Raw genomic sequence first — 17799 nt, 5'->3', positions numbered from 1 at the left:
CTCTCTAGGTTTTAGTTTATGTCATCCACGGTCAACAATTTACTCTATTTTTTTTTCTAATAGTATTCCTAAGGTAAGGTCAAATATTTGACTTCATTTTCCCTACTTTTTGTCTTAAGTATTGTTTATAATAAAAGGCAAACAGAGCATCATAAAAACTAAAGCTAATGCCTGCTGTATTTACATTTAAATTACAGAGAAATAAATATGTGGATGCTGTCTCCATTATCGACAGCAGTTGCTAGGCTTATAAAATATTTTGCACATGTAGAGACTATTGAAGCACAGCAGATTTCAGTTGCCTTTCCTCTCCTTCCTCCTTCCAGACCTTATTATCCACATCCTTGGTGAGCAAACAAGTTCAGACTTTGAAGGGTATTGAATCAGACTGCACACAACCAATATATCAACTTTTACTTTAAAATGTAAACTTACTATAGGCTGATCAAGAAGGATCAAATATGACTGCTTTAAACATGGAATATTTGCAATTACAAAATTTTAGCTTATAACTAATATTTTCTTTAAGTTGCAAGAGTATTTCGTGAAGATGTTGCCTGCTTCAAGTATCAAATAAGATCTCTCTCACTCTTCCTTTTTTTAAAGATTTTATTTATTTGTCTATTTTTAGAGAGAGGGGAAGGGAGGGCGAGAGAGAGGGAGAGAAACATCAATGTGTGGTTGCCTCTCAAGATCCCCCTACTGGGGATCTGGCCACAACCCAGGCATGTGTCCAGACTGGGAATTGAACCAGCCACCCCTTGGTTCACAGGCCAGCACGCAATCCACTGAACCACACCAGCCAGGGCTCATTCTTCTTTTTAAGACCAACAAAGACAATTTTAATCCCAGGGATATATTTCTTTGGGCCCTCCAAATATTCCATCAGTTTCCTCTCCCCAGATGATACCTATAAAGGTGAAAATAAGTTTTTAGTTTGTGTAGTTATATTTGTAGGGCTTACTTTTTGATGTGACTCATATATGTGAACAGACGAATACTCTTGGATTCAATAAGAAAGCTATTTATTATAGCTGAGAATACTTACAGTTTCTGGCCTACAAGAAAATTCCAAAATTTGTCTTTCTGGTGCTCCATTCTTTGTTTTCTCTGTAGAAGTCCAGCACTTACATGCTGTCTAGGATTAGCTAAAGTACACCAATGAACTACCAACCCAGACATGTTGTGCCTAAGCAATTCTCCATTCTCCTAGAATCACAGGAAGTTTCCTCTAGGAAAGATCTGAGAGATCAACCCCACATTTTGCAGATGAGTGAGTGATGACCTAAAGAGAGGGGAATACCATATTTTGCCGTGTATAATGCGTACATTTTTGCCCAAAATTTTGAGGGAAAAATAAGTATGTGCATTATACATGGGTGGTACTAATTCCATATCTATATAAATGTTTTTAATTCTTTAATTTATGCTTATGCATTAAACGTATAACTCTAGAAAGCAATAATAATATCTGTATGCAAAATAATACCCTGGAATACAATAATCAGTTTTGGTTCCTAAATATAAATAAATTTTAAAAATTGAATTAAAACAAAAGATTCTTTTCCTGAAAGCCTCGGTCAGAAACATGGGTGTGCATTATACACAGCAAAATACAAGTAACTTGCCCTGAGATGACCATTCCACTTAGAGTGAAGAATTTGTGACTACTAACTCATATTTCCACCTTTTTTTCTGACAATCAGACCAAGCTGTCTCTGTCCAGATCTCTACAAAAACCTACAATTTCAGAAGTTCAGTTTTATGAAGATAGGGAAAGTTTGCTTCTACGTTTTTCTTTTCTAAAAGCAGTCAAAAAGAACATGGACAAAAAGAAACAGAAATGCTAACTCTACTGTTTATAAAATTTTTGAGGAGGAACCTATAAACCTAAATGTGATTAATTAAAACACTACCAAGGACATAAAACTTGAACCAAAGTGAGAGGGCAGCAGTCATTCATAATCTTGAAAAAGGAAAGTCCTCCAAAGTGACAAATCCTGAGGGGGAAAGTCATAATTCTCTGGCCAAAAAAGCAGAGTGTAGATCGACTGGCTGTGAAAGTCTCCTTAAATTTTAGACACCATGGAGGGCCAGGAGAGCCAGGATTTAAAAACACAACACAGATGTGCTACCTTTAAAGGAAAGATTCTATCTTATTAGAGAAGAAACTGAAGGTGTTGAATAACCCTAGAACAGCCAGTCTTTGTCAGTGGGAGAGCCAAATAACAACCCACCAAACTCACATGGATATACGCTCAGATGCATGCACATATCTAACTCATAACTGTGCGTAAAGAAGACCGCATACCTAACTGGCACACACAGACCCTCACTTACTGTCCTGCAGATACCAGTCCAAAAAGAATGAGTAATAATAAAAAAGGAATCATCACAAAAGAGCACTGAACACACACACACAACATACATACATGCATAGCAGAATGGAATTTTTTAAAAGTTAAGTAAAAAATACACATCAGAAATAACATACAATAAACAAATAAAAATCATAACCACATTTTCAGAGATTCAAAAAAATGTCTTTATGAACCAAGGACTTAAAGCAGAGCTACAAAGTCTCAAGGAGGAAATTATAAAAACAGAAAGCCATAAAAGACAGTGAAAAGAATAGATGTTGCTGATAACACAATCAAGCTTGAAACTACTGATAAAAACAAAATAGAAAGAATTATGAGTTTAAAATGATCAAAGAGAAAATGACAAATACAGAAGATATTTAGACAAAGAAGATCCAAACTATGCACAATTTTTGTGGCCCTACTAAAATTTTTAAAACAAAAACAAATAAAGTAGAATAAAATTATTGAAACATAATTCAAAAAAACTTTCAAAAGTAAAATTCTTACATCTGCCAATTGAAAAAGCACATGTCCCATAAGAATCTGAAACAGATCAATGAAGACTTACACACAGCTTAGCAAAATTACTAAATTTCAGTAAGAATTTTACTGAAACTTAGGGGAGAAAGAATAAAATAAAAATAAAACCAAGTAAATCATAATGAAAAACAATTGAGCTGACTTCAGATTTCTCCAAAGAATAATTCAACATGAAACATACAAAATCCTAAGGAATTAAAAGTGTCACCCAATAATTTTTGTGTCTAGCCAGATTATCATTCAAGTGTAATGGGAATTCACAGATGGTTCTAAACACCCACGAATTAGGGTAATATAGTTCCAGTAATAGACAACCTTCTACTGACCAGAAGAGAAACACAGACACTGTAGTAACAGCTGGGAATAAGCACAAACACCATTTAAATGTAGGACAGATGTTAAAACAACTGTAGTAAAAATGGCTAAATAAGATTATACATGTCATATATCATATCAGAGTAAAAATAACCAAAGTAGCAAGAGTTAAGAGACACTGTGAAAAAAATGGGAGATTGCATAACCACTTTGACTTTCTGATCTTTCACAATGTGGGATAAACAGATATTGTTTAAATAACAGATGCATATGGATATTGCTTAAAGTAAAAATATAGCCACTAAAATTACAAAAAATAATATTACCAAATAAAATTGCCTGGTAAAGAGAAAGGAATATAAGAAGGTGGATGAAGTGAGCATACATAATTTCTTATCATTCACACCAGAAGTGTCCTTTGAAAGTATTTGAATTCTTATATAATGTACATGGATTTTTAAATATTTTTAAAACTATTAACACATGTATGATTCAGTGTATTCTACTGTCTTTTTTAACAGATTTCACATGGCAATGTCAAAAGATAAAGATTAATCTCTAATAATAACTTACTTTAGTTGATATGCTAAGTTCATGATAGGATTTCTTTAAAGGCCCAAGAAGATCTGAGTCTGAATCTTAGTTCTATTACTTCTTAGCGCAGAACTCTGGGCAACTCGTGAATTAAATTGAACAATTTTTTACTAAACCTTCAATTCTCACTGCCCCCAAAATGCAAATGATATACAGGTATTCGATAATACCTATAAATGTATTATTCTCAAAAGAAAACTTTATCCATTTACTGATGTTTTTAATAATACAACATAAATATTCAACATTAAGAATCATTAAGAATTCAAATCAAAACCATGATGAGATACCACTCTACACCTATTAGGGTGGCAACTATCAAAAACAAAAACAGAGCCCTGACTGGTGTGGTTCAGTTGGTTGGGCATCGTCCAGCAAAGTGAAAGGTCGCCAGGTTGATTCTCCATCAGGGCACATGCCTAGGTTGCAGGTTTAGTCTCCTGGTTGGGGCACGTGTGAGAGGCAACTGATCAATGTTTCACTCTTACAACAATGTTTCTCTCCCTTTCTCCTTCCCTTCCCATCTCTCTAAGAATAAGTAAAATCTTTAAAAAAATAACAAGTGTTGTCAAGGAGGTGGAGAAATTTAAACCCTTGTATATTGCTGGTGGGAACATAAAATGGTGCAGCCAAAGTAGAAAATAGTACAGCTGTTTATCAAAATCTAAACATATAATAACCATATGCAGCAACTCCACTTTTGGGTATGCAATGTATACCCAAAGGAAATGAAAGCAGGGATATGAACAGATATTTGTACTCCCATGTTCATACAGTATTCACATTAGCCAAAAAATGTCCATTGACATGGGAATATATAAACAAAATATGGTGTACACATACAACAGACTTGTATGTATGTATGTATGTACACAATGTATACATACAAAGAGCCTTAAAATCAGCCCTTCGTGTGTACCTCAAATGCCCAGCTTGTGTGAAAGGGTATGCTGTGCCACTGGACCCTACAGAACACCTACTACATTAGGCCACACTACTAAGACATGGCGTCAAAGCAGGCCTACCTAATACACAAAAACAAACACAGGGAGGCTGCCAAAACGAGGAGACAAAGAAATATAGCCCAAAGGAAAAAACAGATCAAAACTCCAGAAAAAGAGCTAAACAAAATGGAGATAAGCAATCTATCAGATACAGAGTTCAAAACACTGGTTATAAGGATGCTCAAGGAGCTTAGTGAGGACCTCAGCAGCATAAAAAAGTCCCCGTCAGAAACAAAGGATATGCTAATTAAAATAAAGAACAATTTACAGGGGAGCAACAGTAGAGTAGATGAAGCTGAGGATCAAATCAATGATTTAGAACATAAGGAAGTGAAAAACAACCAACCAGAACAACAAGAAGAAAAAAGAAGACAAAAAAATGAGGATGGTCTAAGCAGCCTCTGGGACAACTACAAAAGGTCCAACATTCACATCATAGCAATGCCTGAAGGAGAAGAGAAAGAGCAAGAAATTGGAAATTTATGTGAGAAAATAATGAAAGAAAACTGCCCTAATTTGGTGAAGGAAATAGACATGCATCTAGGAAGCACAGAGAGTTTCAAACAAGATGATGCAAGACACATCATAATTAAAATGCCAAAAGTTAAAGATAAGCAGAGAATCTTAAAAGCAGCAAGAGAAAAGAAGTTAGTTCCCTACAGGGGAGTTCCCATAAAACTGTCCGCTGATTTCCCCAAAGAAACCTTGCAGACTAGAAGGGAATGGCAAGAAGTATTCAAAGTCATTGAAAGCAACTACCTACAGTCAAGATTGCTTTACCCAGCAAAACTATCATTTAGAATCAAAGGGCAAATAAACAGCTTCCCAGACAAGAAAAAAACTAAAGAAGTTCATCATAACCAAACCATTATTCTATAAAATGTTAAAGGGACTTATTTAAGAAAGAGAAGATCAAAACTACGAACAACACAATGGTAAAAATACATGTCTAGCAACAATTGAATCCAAAAATCAAACTAAGCAAACAACAAGAACAAAGATAGAACCATGGACACTGAGAGCATTTTGATGGTTGCCAGATGGGAGGGAGTGTGGAGGAATGGGTGAAGAGGCGAGGTGATTAAGAAGTACAAATAGGTAGTTACAACATAGCCGTGGGGATGTAAAATACAGTGCAAGAAAGGGAGTAGCCAAGGAGCTTATACACATGACCCATGGACATGAAGAATGGTGGTGGGATTGCCTGAGGGAGCGGGGAATGCTGGGTGGAGGGAAACAAAGGGGGAAAAGTCAGGACAACTGTAACAGCATAATTGATACAATTTTTAAAAAGATATCATTGACATATAACATTGTATAAGTTTAAGTTGTGCACATTGATTTAATACATTTATGTATAGGGTCCGGCAGAAGTAACACCTGCTTGAGTATGGTTGTAGGGTAATATGGGTGTAATAATTTATAGTTTTAATTTGAATATTTCACCTAAAATGTCATATGGTGTGCTTGAGTTTGATATTGTTATGTTACAGAATTACAAGCTTATGATTTTGTAATAACATAGGGGTGTTATTTGTGCCAGATTCTGTATTAAAAAATTATTACTACCTTAGAATTAGCCAAAACCTCTACCCAATCACATAATTACCATTTTTTTATTGATAACAGCTAAGATGTACTCTCTTAGCAACTTTTAAGTATATAATCCAGTATTACTAGCTATAGTCACCATGCTGTACATTAGATCCCCAGAACTTGATACTCTGATAACTGGAAGTTTGTCTCCTTTGACTAGTATCTCCACATTACCCCACCCCTCCCCAGACCCTGGAAACTCTACTGTTTTTCTGCATTTGGCTTCTTTATATGCCCCATATAAGTGATATTACATAGCATTTGTCTTTCTCTGTCAGACTTATTTTACTCAGCACACTGTCCTCAAGATTCATCCAAGGTGTTGCAAATGGCAAGATTTCCTTCTTTCTCATGGTTGGATAATAGTTATGTTTATATATGTGTGTATATGTTAGATATAGATATAAATATAAATGTGTATGTATATATACACACACAGGTGTGAGATGATATCTCACTGTGGTTTTGATTTGCATTTCCCTGATGATTAATGATGTGAACACCTTTTCAACTGTCTTTTGGCCATTTGTATGTCTTGGGAAAATGTCTATTCCTCTGCCCATTTTTTATAAGGTTGTTTGTTTTTTCACTAATCAATTGTAGGTCTTTATATATTTTGGATATTAGCCTCTTATATGACGTGAAGATATTTTCTCCTATTCTATAGACTATCTTTTCATTTTGTTGAGTGTTTGTTTTGCTGTACAGAAGCTTTTGAGTTTGATGTAGTCCCACTTATTTACTCTTGCTCTCATTGCCTGTGCTTTCGGTGTCATATCCAGAAAATCATTGCCAAGACCAATGTCAAGGAGTTTTTTCCCTGTGTTTTCTTCTAAGCGTTTTAGTTTCAGGTCTTATGTTTAAGCCTCTAATCCATTTCAAGCTAACTTTTCTGAATGGTGTAAGATAGCGGTTCAATTTCATTCCGCTAAATATTGGTCTTTCATCAGAACTAACAAACAATAATATCATATTCTCAAATAAGTCACAAATGTTATTTAAATGATCTGACTTAGGGAAATTTTATTTCTAATTCTTAAATAATGTTAAAGTCAAGCCTTCTACACAGCTTTTAATCTTTGGCAACAACCTGTAATATTTAGAATTTACTTGTAATGTTTTAATATGTTTTAAATCAATGATATTAAGCAATAAAATCCTCACAATATTAGCTGCTAGGGAAACAGTATTAGGTTATAACTAGTCTACAAATTAGGACTTCAAAAGTAGACTGCTCTTGTAATAAGATAATAAAATAATAAAATGACACCACAGAGGAAATATTACTTTAAAAATTAAAGAGCCATATAAATGCAAACAATAAATGCAAGGTTAAAACTGATTTATTCAGCATTTTATTGACTGAAAATCCAATTGCAATACATGCGATTCAATTGAGGCACTAAACAGCCTGCCTAGAATTGGCACAGACTACACAGTCCCCAGAAACACTGCCGTCATTTCAGATACCAGCTCCAAGTTCAGAGTGCCCAGGTCACCCGAACATCTGACCTACTGGCCAGAAACTTGATGGTTCCCTGGATCCCCTCAAATTCAATAATGTACTAAAACAATTCACAGAACACAGGGAAGCATTCTTTATAATTACAGTTTTATTAGGATAGAAATCAGGACGAACTAGATGAAGATCTCTTCATAGACATTGATGATTGAATCATTAGTCATAGTGACTGAACTCAGTCTCCAGTTTCCACTTCCTAGCCCTGGAGTCTGACTGATATTACCTAGCCCAAAGCCCTAATTCTTGAATCACAGGGTTGGTCTTTCCAGTTTGGCTAGCCTCAATCCTGAAATTATCTGAGAGCCTAACAAAAGTCATCTTATTAGCATAATCTCAGGTCCTGATCCTAGGGGCCCAGTGTTGAAAAACAAAGACACACCTACAACTCGGGAAGTTCCAAGGATTTAGAAAACCTGGGAAAAAGACGAGACAAATTCAGTGTTACAGAATACCTACTAACCAGCATTTTTGCGTACACTAAATATAGTAATATTGTGTTAATAACAACTATGTTGATGTTTTAAAAGATGCTAAATAAAGTACCTTCGACTTTGCAAATTAAACTTCATTCTACTTTGTTTTAACATAAGTATTTTTATAAATTATCTATGCATTTCTTTTGTATATGTATATACGGTCATTTATTATGAGCGTCCCTTGAATAAAGACATGTTAAGGTCCTAACCCCTAATACCTAAGAACGTGGCTTTGTTTGGAAATGGAGTCACTGCAGATATGATTAGTTAAGTTGAAATGAGGCCATGCTAGTGCTGGATGGGCCCTCAAGCCAATATGACTGGTATCCTTATGAGACAATTATGTGAGGACAGAGATACACAGGAGTTGTGTGACATCAAAGGCAGAGGTTAGAAATATACAGCTGTAGTCCAAAACCAACAAGATTACTGGCAAACCACCAGAAGCTAAGAAGCAGCAAGAAAGGATTGCCCTGCAGGTTTCAGAGTGAGTATGGTTCTGCCACCATTTTGATTTTGCACTTCCAGCCTCCAGAAATATGAAACCATATATTTCTGCTGTTTTAAGCCACCCAATTTACTGTACATTGTTATAAAATCCTAGGAAACTAAAATCATCTTCAAATGCTAAGATCTATTAGTAGTGCTCTAAAGCTATTGGTCTTAGCATATACATGTATATTCCCTACACCACCCCACCTGGTTTGCTGGGAAAGCCAAGAGAAGTCGAGGGACCAAGAGCTTTGCCAGCTTTCCATCCTACTAAACTCTATTGCTTTCAATGCTTCAGGACAATGAAAAGCATCTTATTTTCACTAGAAAAAAAAAAAAGAAAAACTGACAACCTGTGCAGGTGGTAATTTTGTTTTAACCAAACCATGTGACTACCCACAAACTCCCTTTCCCCAAAATACCAGATAACAAAAACTTCTTTGTATCTTACCTATCTTACCTAATGTAAATGCCTGACAGTCAGCACTTTGGATTGTAACTAAGTGCCTGACATCAAGTTTGTGACTGAGAGGCTACTATTTAACATCCATCTGGGAAAAACACACTGCCAGCTGCAGGACTAGATGAAGAGCCAGACTGCCCCACCCATGAAGTTCCCTTTTTGTTTGTTTGCTTATGTTTTAAATTCACCAATAGAAAGTGAATATGTGAAATCCAAGGCACCCCACCCTGACACCAACAAAAGCAGACCCTCAGGCCTGAGCTTGCTCAATTGGTGGGTGTCCTCTCCACCTCTACTTACTCCCATCCCTCAAGTGACCTAGCTCTGTGGCCCCAGGCAAGCAATTCGTGTGCCTTTCAGGACATGTGAGTAATAAACCTTGTCTTTTCAAAGGTCCCTGGTGGCTGTTGCTGAGATGCAACTTGCGACCATAATAACCAGAAGGGCCAGTCCAGCCACAAAATCCGGCCACAAAGTTAGCTTCTGCAGGGAAAAGTCTGGGAGCGCTGAGCACAAGTAGTACCAACCCAGTGAATGCCTCTGGCCATTTTTAGCTGATAGTATCCCTATGGATTGCCTAAGACCAACCTAAAACACTACCTTACTAGAAACTTTAATACAGTTTAAAATAAGCAGAATCCTTCTTTTGATAAAGTGTAAGATATTATATGTGCACTCAAAATAAAATAGTGCACAAGATTCCAACTCCCCTCATTAAAGCCTTTCTCCTACAATATGGTCTGCAAAGCTCAATCAAATAAGGTTCATTATACTCTATACAAGCACTATAAAACCCATTATAAAATTTAAAAATAATAAATTTGAGTCATATATAAAAGGACTTAGAGCTGCCAATAATCTATATTTAAAACTTCTCCAAACACCAAAGCCAGACAAAGACATCACAAGAAAACTACAAACCAATATCTCATAACTATAAATACAAAAATCTTCAACAAAATATTAGCAAACTAAATTCAGTAACAGATTAAAAGATTTACACACCATGACCAAGTGGGATTTATTCTGGGAATTCAAGGACAGTTCAGCTTAAGAAAATCAATCAATGTAATACACCACAGTAACAGAACAAAACAAAAAATATACATGGTTATCTCAATAGATGCAGAAAAAGCATTGTACTGCATCTATTGCAGTAAATGGAGTCACTGCAGATCCAACAAAATCCAACACCCTTACATGATAAAAACAAAAAGTAAACTGAAATAAAAGGGGACTTGCTTAACATGAAAAAAGGAATTTATGGAAAACCACGGCTAACATACTCAGGGTTAAAAACTGAAGCTCTCTCCCTAAGATCAGGAACCAGACAAGAATGCTATCCAGAATTCTACTGGAAGTCCTAGCCAGAGAAACTAGGAAAGAGGATGAAATAAAAGCCGTTCAAATTGGAAAGGAAGATGTAAAAACAATCTCTATTCACAGATGGCATAGTTCTAAATATTAAAAAACCCAAGGAATCCACAAAAAAATTACTAGAGCTAAATAAAGTCATCAAGGTTATAAGGGACAAGATCAACATACAAAAATCAGTCATATTTCTATACACAAGCAATGAATAATCTGAAAAGGAAATTAGAAAACAATTCTATTTATAAAATATCTAAAAGAATAAAGTAGTTAAGAATAAATTTAACCAGGAGGTGAAAAACTTGTACACTAAAAATTATAAAACACTGCTGTAAAAAACTAAGAAAGACCTAAATTACTGGAAAAGCAGCCAGTGTTCACAGATTGAGATGTTAATACTGTTAAGATGACAATACTCCAAAGCAAAGCACAGATACAATGCAATCTCTGCAAGATTCCAAAGGCCTTTTTTTTGCAGAAGTACAAAGGATAATTTTCAAATTCATGGATTTGCAGATGGCCCTGAATAGCCAAAACAATACTGAAAAAGAAAAACAATATTGGAGAGCTCACACTTCCAATTTTAAAAGTTACTACAAAGCTACAGTAATGAAGACAGTGTGATACTGGTATAAGGACAGACATAAATATCAATAAAATAGAACTGAAAGTTCAGAAATGAACTCTAACATACAAGGCCAAATGATTTTCAACAAGGGTATCAAAACCATTCAAGTGGGGAAAAATGATCTCTTCAACAAATGGTGCTAGGACAACTGGATAACCACATGCAAAAGAATAAAGTTGACCACTTCCTCATTCTATATAAAGAAAATTAACTCAGCATGGGTCAATGACCTAAACATGAGTCAAAACTATAAAACTACGAGGAGAAAACACAGAGGTAATCTTCATGACCTCAGATTTAGAAATAGACTCTTAAATTTGACAGCAAAAGCATAATGATAGTGACATCATCAACAATGAAAGAATAAGTAGACTTCACAGAAATTTATTTTTCTCTTTTTTTAGTGTTGTGCAAGTACAGTTGTCTCCATTTTTCCCTCACCATTCCCCCCTACCCCAGCCATCTCCACTTCCCACCCTCCATCCTAACCCCCTCTGGCTTTGTCCATGAGTTCTTAATACATGTTCCTAACAATCCTCCCCTTTTTTCCCCCATTATCCCCTCCCACCTCCCCTCTGGTCACTGTCAGTTTGTTCTTCATTTCCATGTCTCTGGTTATATTTTGCTTGCTTGTTTGTTTTGTTGATTAGGTTCCACTTATAGGTGAGATCATATGGTATTTGTCTTTCACTGCCTGGCTTATTTCACTTAGCATAATGCTCTCCAGCTCCATCCATGCTGTCACATATGGTAGGAGCTCCTTCTTTCTTTCTGCTGCATAGTATTCCATTGTGTAAATGTACCATAGTTTCTTGATCTACTTATTTAGTGATGGGTACTTAGGTTGCTTCCAACACATAGTTATTATAAATTGAGCTGCTATGAACATTGGGGTGTATAGGTTCTTTTGAATTGGTATTTCAGGATTCTTAGGGCATAATCCCAGTAGTAGAATTGCCAGATCAAAAGGCAGTTCCATTTTTAGTTTTCTGAGGAAATTCCATACTGTTTTCCACAGTGACTGTACCAATCTGCATTCCCACCAACAGTCTACTAGGGTTCCTTTTTCTCCACAACCTCTCCAGCACTTGTTTGTTGATTTGGTTATGATGGCCATTCTGACTGGTGAGAAGTGGTATCTCATTGTGGTTTTAATTTGCATCTCTCTGATGGCTAGTGATGCTAAACATTCTTTCATCTGTCTCTGTATGTCCTCTTTGAAGAAGTGGTTGTTCATGTCCTTTGCCCATTTTTTAATTAGGTTGTTTGTCTGCCTGGCATGGAGTTGTGTGAGGGTTGTTTGTTTGTTTGTTTGTTTGTTTTGGAGATCAAACCCATGTCCAAGGTATCATTTGTAAATATATTTTCCCCATATGGTTAGTTCCCTTTTTGCTATGCTGATGTTTTCCTTAGGCATGCAGAAGTTTTTAATTTTGATAAAGTCATATTTGTTTATTCTTTCCTTTATGTCCGTTGCTCTAGGGTACATATTGGTAAAAAATTGCTGCGTGGAATATCTGAGATTTTCCTCTTTATGTTCCCCTCTAGGACTTTTATGGTGTCATGACTTATATTGAAGACTTCACACAAATTTAAAACTTCTGTGCATTAAAAGGCATTATCAAGAAAATGACAAAATCTACAGAATAAGAGAAAAGATTTTCAAATCACAATTTGATAAGGGTTTAATGTCCAGAATACATAAAGAAGTCTTACAACTCAACAACAAAAAGACTAAGAACCCAAATAAAAAATGGACAGAGGACATGAATAGACATTTTTCCAAACAAAATATATAAATACCCAACAAGTACACTTTATTTACAACAGCCAAGATTTGGAAGCTGCCCAAGTGCCTATCAATAGATAAGTGGATAAAAAAGTTTGTGCTACATTTACACAAAGAATACTACTCCAGAGTACAAAGAAGAAAATCTTACCTTCTGTGACAGCATGGATGGACCTGGAGAATATTAAGCTAAGTGAAATAAGCCAGTCAGAAAAAGACAAGTACCATATGATTTCACTTATATGTGGAATCTAATGAAAAAAATAAACAAGCAAAATAGAAACAGACTCACAAATGCAGAGAACAGACTGACAGCTGTCACAGGGGTGACGGGTTGGGAGGGCTGGGTGGAAACGGTGAAGGGATTGAGGAAAAATAGACTCTTAACACACAGACAACACTGTGGTGATTACCAGAGGCAAAGGAGGGTGGAAGGAGATAGAAGAAGGTAAAGAGGGGATAAGTGGTGATGGAAGGAGACTTGATTTTGGGTGGTGAACACACAATACAATATGCAGATGATGTATTATAGAATTGTATAACTGAAATCTATATAACTTTATTAACCAATGTCACTCCAATGTTTGAGGAAAGTCTATTAAAAAATCAAAAAATAAAAGAGAAAGAAAGCAAAAGCAAAGATAAGAAAATAAAAGAAAAAAAGAACAAGTGTTGGTAAGGATATAGAGAAAAAGGCCTTCTCCTACATTGGTTATGGGAATGTAAAATGGTATGGGTGCTATAGAAAACAATTAGACTTTCCTCAAAATGTAAATATGGTTTTAGCAAATGACACAGAAATTCCACTCCTAATTGTATATGCAAAAGAACTGAAAAGAGGAACTCAAACAAATATGTGTTTACAAATATTCATGGCAGCACTATTTGCAATATGCAAAAGTTAAAAATGGTCCAAATGTCTGTCAGCTGACCAAAGGATAAACAAACTGTGATACACACATACAATGGGACATTCAGCCATAAAAAGGAATGAACTACTGATACATGCTACAACGTCAATGAACCTTGAAAACATCGTAAGTAAAAGAAGTGAGGCACAAAAGGTTATATATTATATAATTCTTTTCATATGAAATATCCAGAATAGGATTTCCATAGAGCTAGAGAGCAAATTAGTGGTTTCCAAAGGCTAGAAGTAAGAGGAAACAGGGAGTGATTATTTAATGGGTACAGTGGTTCTTCTAGGGTAATGAAAGAGTTTTGAACCCACAGAGAGGTGGAGATTATACTTCACTGTGAAAACACCAAGTGTTACTGAGCTGCATACTTTAAAATGGCTAATTTTATGTTATGTAAATATCACCTCAAAAAATAAAATAATAAGAAATAAAAAATAAGATAAAAACCTTCCCAAATAGTAGTGTAGTAGTAATCTGAAATCTAGCACTGTAAGAAATGCTAGCCCTCCAAGAACAAATCAAAATAGAGTTGTACTCTATTTTTGGTGTAAATGCTAATGAAATGTATTTATGTATGCATATGCATATCCAAGAGTAATAAACTGCTTTGCAAAGATGTCATTGTCTTTTCCAACCATTTATAATTTCAACCCTAAAATGTTTTTTCACTTTAGCAGTCATCTACCCACTTTCCACCAACAAAGAATCATGGGGAATACTTTCACAATATACTACTACAAATAGAAAACTACCATTATAACATTAAAATGTGGTTTGATTTCTTTAATTTAACTTATCCTTTTCCAAGATTAATATGCTACATAAAATGAAATATCTTATATATGCAAAAACCTATGCCACAAAGGATTACTGATTTCTCTAATCAAGGTGAACCAGTTATCCAAACACAGACCTTATGATATAAATCAATATTTCAGTAATATAAATATGGAGACTTCAGTTTTCATGCTGCAAATTAGAAAATTATTATAAATCCAAATTATAATTTGTTCTTTGCTAGAAAGTTTCCAGTTCTCTCCCACAGCTGCCTAGGTTTTTACCTTTGATTTTGTTTGCATAGAATAAGAAAATCCTGGTGCTTGTCCTGTTTTTCAGCCAAAAAGGCTCCAGAGATTTGGATCAGTCTTGTGTTTTCCACCTCTTTCCACTGTATGGCACTGAACACATTTTTTAAGTAAAGATCTCTTTGCCTGCCTCGGCATCTCCCATTTTGTTCTACAATGAAACATTAAACCACAGATTAAAGAAAATATCAGATTTACAAAGATGAAAACAAAGGAATTATATTACTTTGAAGTGAATAGTAATGATATTAAACAAAAACATAATTTAAAGCATGCTTGCTTTAATGTCTGAATGTTCAAAAACAAACATAGCATCCAATTTTATAAAGATTTAATAATCTCAGTTATCATGCCTATTTTAAAAAATCTAGCCACAGCTATTTCAGAAACTGCTTTGGCATAAGCCTGGTTTTACTTCAAACTTCAAAGAATTCTGGCAATTCATCTAGGCAAATCATATTCCATTTTTTCTTTTCACTTCCCCAAAGTTCATGTGCAAAAAGTGATGTGAAGTGTATAGGTCTAACTCGATATTCCCTTACTTAAAAATAAGGATGGAACAAAATGAAAATGTGCTTAAATATATTTATTATGTGTATTTTATGCTTGTAATAATATACAGAACTGTAAAATTAAAATCATATAGAAAAGAATAAGGCTATAGCAAGCTATATGTAACACATAATTTCTCATTTATTTTTATTCTCAGCTATAAATAAATCTACCATATTAGATCCAGCATAATCTAAAAGCAATCAAACAACATTATTGAGTTCAGTCAGCATTAGTACCCATCTAATACTAGTGTAGTGGACAATATATGGTTCTAAGTAGTGAAGATTTTGTTATATGGTGATAGTTATACACAATAAGTTTATATGAAGATATTGTGGTTAAGACTGCCAAAAATTCTGTTGCATAAGTAAGTAAATGCCTCCTTCATATAAACTCATATAAAAATTAAAATAATTTCAACTTATTGAAAAAAATGTAGCTGGAAATACCAATGAATGTACTATCTGGGTGTTGTTTGTCTGCTCCCGTGTTCTCTGAAGAATAGGTGCCTGGGAGGGGTGCAGATGGATTTCTGACATGATCACCTACCGGCAGTGACCGCAGAACACTGCAGATGGCTCGTCAACATGCGAGAAACACATACACAGAGACAACCAGGTCCTTTGGGGAAGTAGGAATGGAATGGCCACTCTCTCTAGTTGGGGAGTGCCCCATTCCCCTGCCCGAGGCTTTTTATTGGTTTCGTTTGCATAAGAGTTCAGGTAAAGCTCATTACTCATTTTTAGGAAGTAAGGATCAAACAATAGATAACAAGGAAGTCTGAGGGCCTACTTTGAGTCAGGGTCAAAGAGCTGTAAAACTTTGAGGAACAAACTTACTTCTTCCTTGGACCCTTATCACTCAACTGAGAGCATTCTAAACAAAGCAGATTTCACAGGAGTTTACATGTTCTTTCTTAGGTCTGATCACCCAGGGAACCTGCCCTTTCCAGCACAGGGCGGCACCACCCTGTCATTGTTTCAGGCTTAGGTGGAGCAAGGGAAGCAAGGCAGCCAAGAGATTAGGAGATTTTCTCATAGACAATGAGGACTCAGGCTTTGTCAAAGCTGAGGGGCGAGGGTCCATCACCCCCTTTTGCTATAGCCCCCAAAGTCCTTCCTTGGGGGCCTCCCACATGATCATGCCTGTCTTAGATCGTTCCCCCCCTGGGGAATCTTACCCATCATTGGCTAACTGACCAAGCATTGGGGGCCAGGCAGGGTGAAGTAAAAGAAGCAGAAGCAGTGCTCCTGCCAGGGAGATAAGCTTTTGTCTCCTTGGTGGTTTATGGTCCAAGGTCATTCTCTCAACCTTAGCCTTGGCGGGGGTTACAGCATCTGATATCAGGCAGGGTGGCTCCCAACAGATTTCAATACAAGAGTTACTGTTACAGAAACCATGAAAATACCTGATTCCTTGACAGTACAGTTCTGAGCACATTTTTGCCTTTATAACTACTAAGAACAGAAAAACTTTATGCTATTCTGACAATATTGAAAAATACAATATTGTTTAACTAAATTAGTTATTATGCAGAGAGAGGCTAGTAGTTCATATACAGCAACCTGCAAAATTAGTATCTTCCTAATTTCTTTAAATCTATGTGGAAACCCAAAATAGTGTTAACAATCTACCTAAAGGGAAGGCAAGTTTTCTCTGGGCAACATCCAAAATAACTAAAATGTTAATCAGTACCTTAGATCTAATAAAAGGCAGAGTACAAAAACTCACTTTATCCAAGAGAGAAGCTTACTCTAAAATTCCAAACTTGACTCAAAACACTGCATTCAGTTTCTACCTATATGAGTTCTATCATTTCTCTGCCTACGTATGGAAGTCACTGAGCCTTTGAACGAGAGCCATAGAAGAAAAACTAGTCACAAAAAAAGTTAGGTCTTTTAGTCAAATACAGTCACTACAACCATAAAATTTGTATCATATAAAACCAAAATGTTATCTCAGTGCTAACTAAAGAAGCTTCATTTCAAATTTTCATATAAAGCAATAAGACTGGATTGATTTTTATACCAATTTAATGTTACTGGTAATTCAGGAAAGGACATCTTTTTTAAAAAAAACTAAAGCT

General features: G+C 35.5%; 1 pseudogene; it reads right to left on the bottom strand.

Annotated features, from left to right (window-relative positions):
- Positions 1-524: 524 nt before the first annotated feature.
- LOC123814930 lies at positions 525-15303 on the bottom strand (annotated as a pseudogene).
- Between the last annotated feature and the right edge of the window lie 2496 nt (positions 15304-17799).

This window comes from Phyllostomus hastatus, unplaced genomic scaffold, assembly GCF_019186645.2.
Source record: "Phyllostomus hastatus isolate PE091 unplaced genomic scaffold, TTU_PhHast_1.1 phas_contig_1, whole genome shotgun sequence".
Lineage (NCBI taxonomy): Eukaryota > Metazoa > Chordata > Mammalia > Chiroptera > Phyllostomidae > Phyllostomus > Phyllostomus hastatus.
Note: the sequence above shows the minus strand (reverse complement) of the source record. Positions and strands in the feature narration are given on the sequence as shown.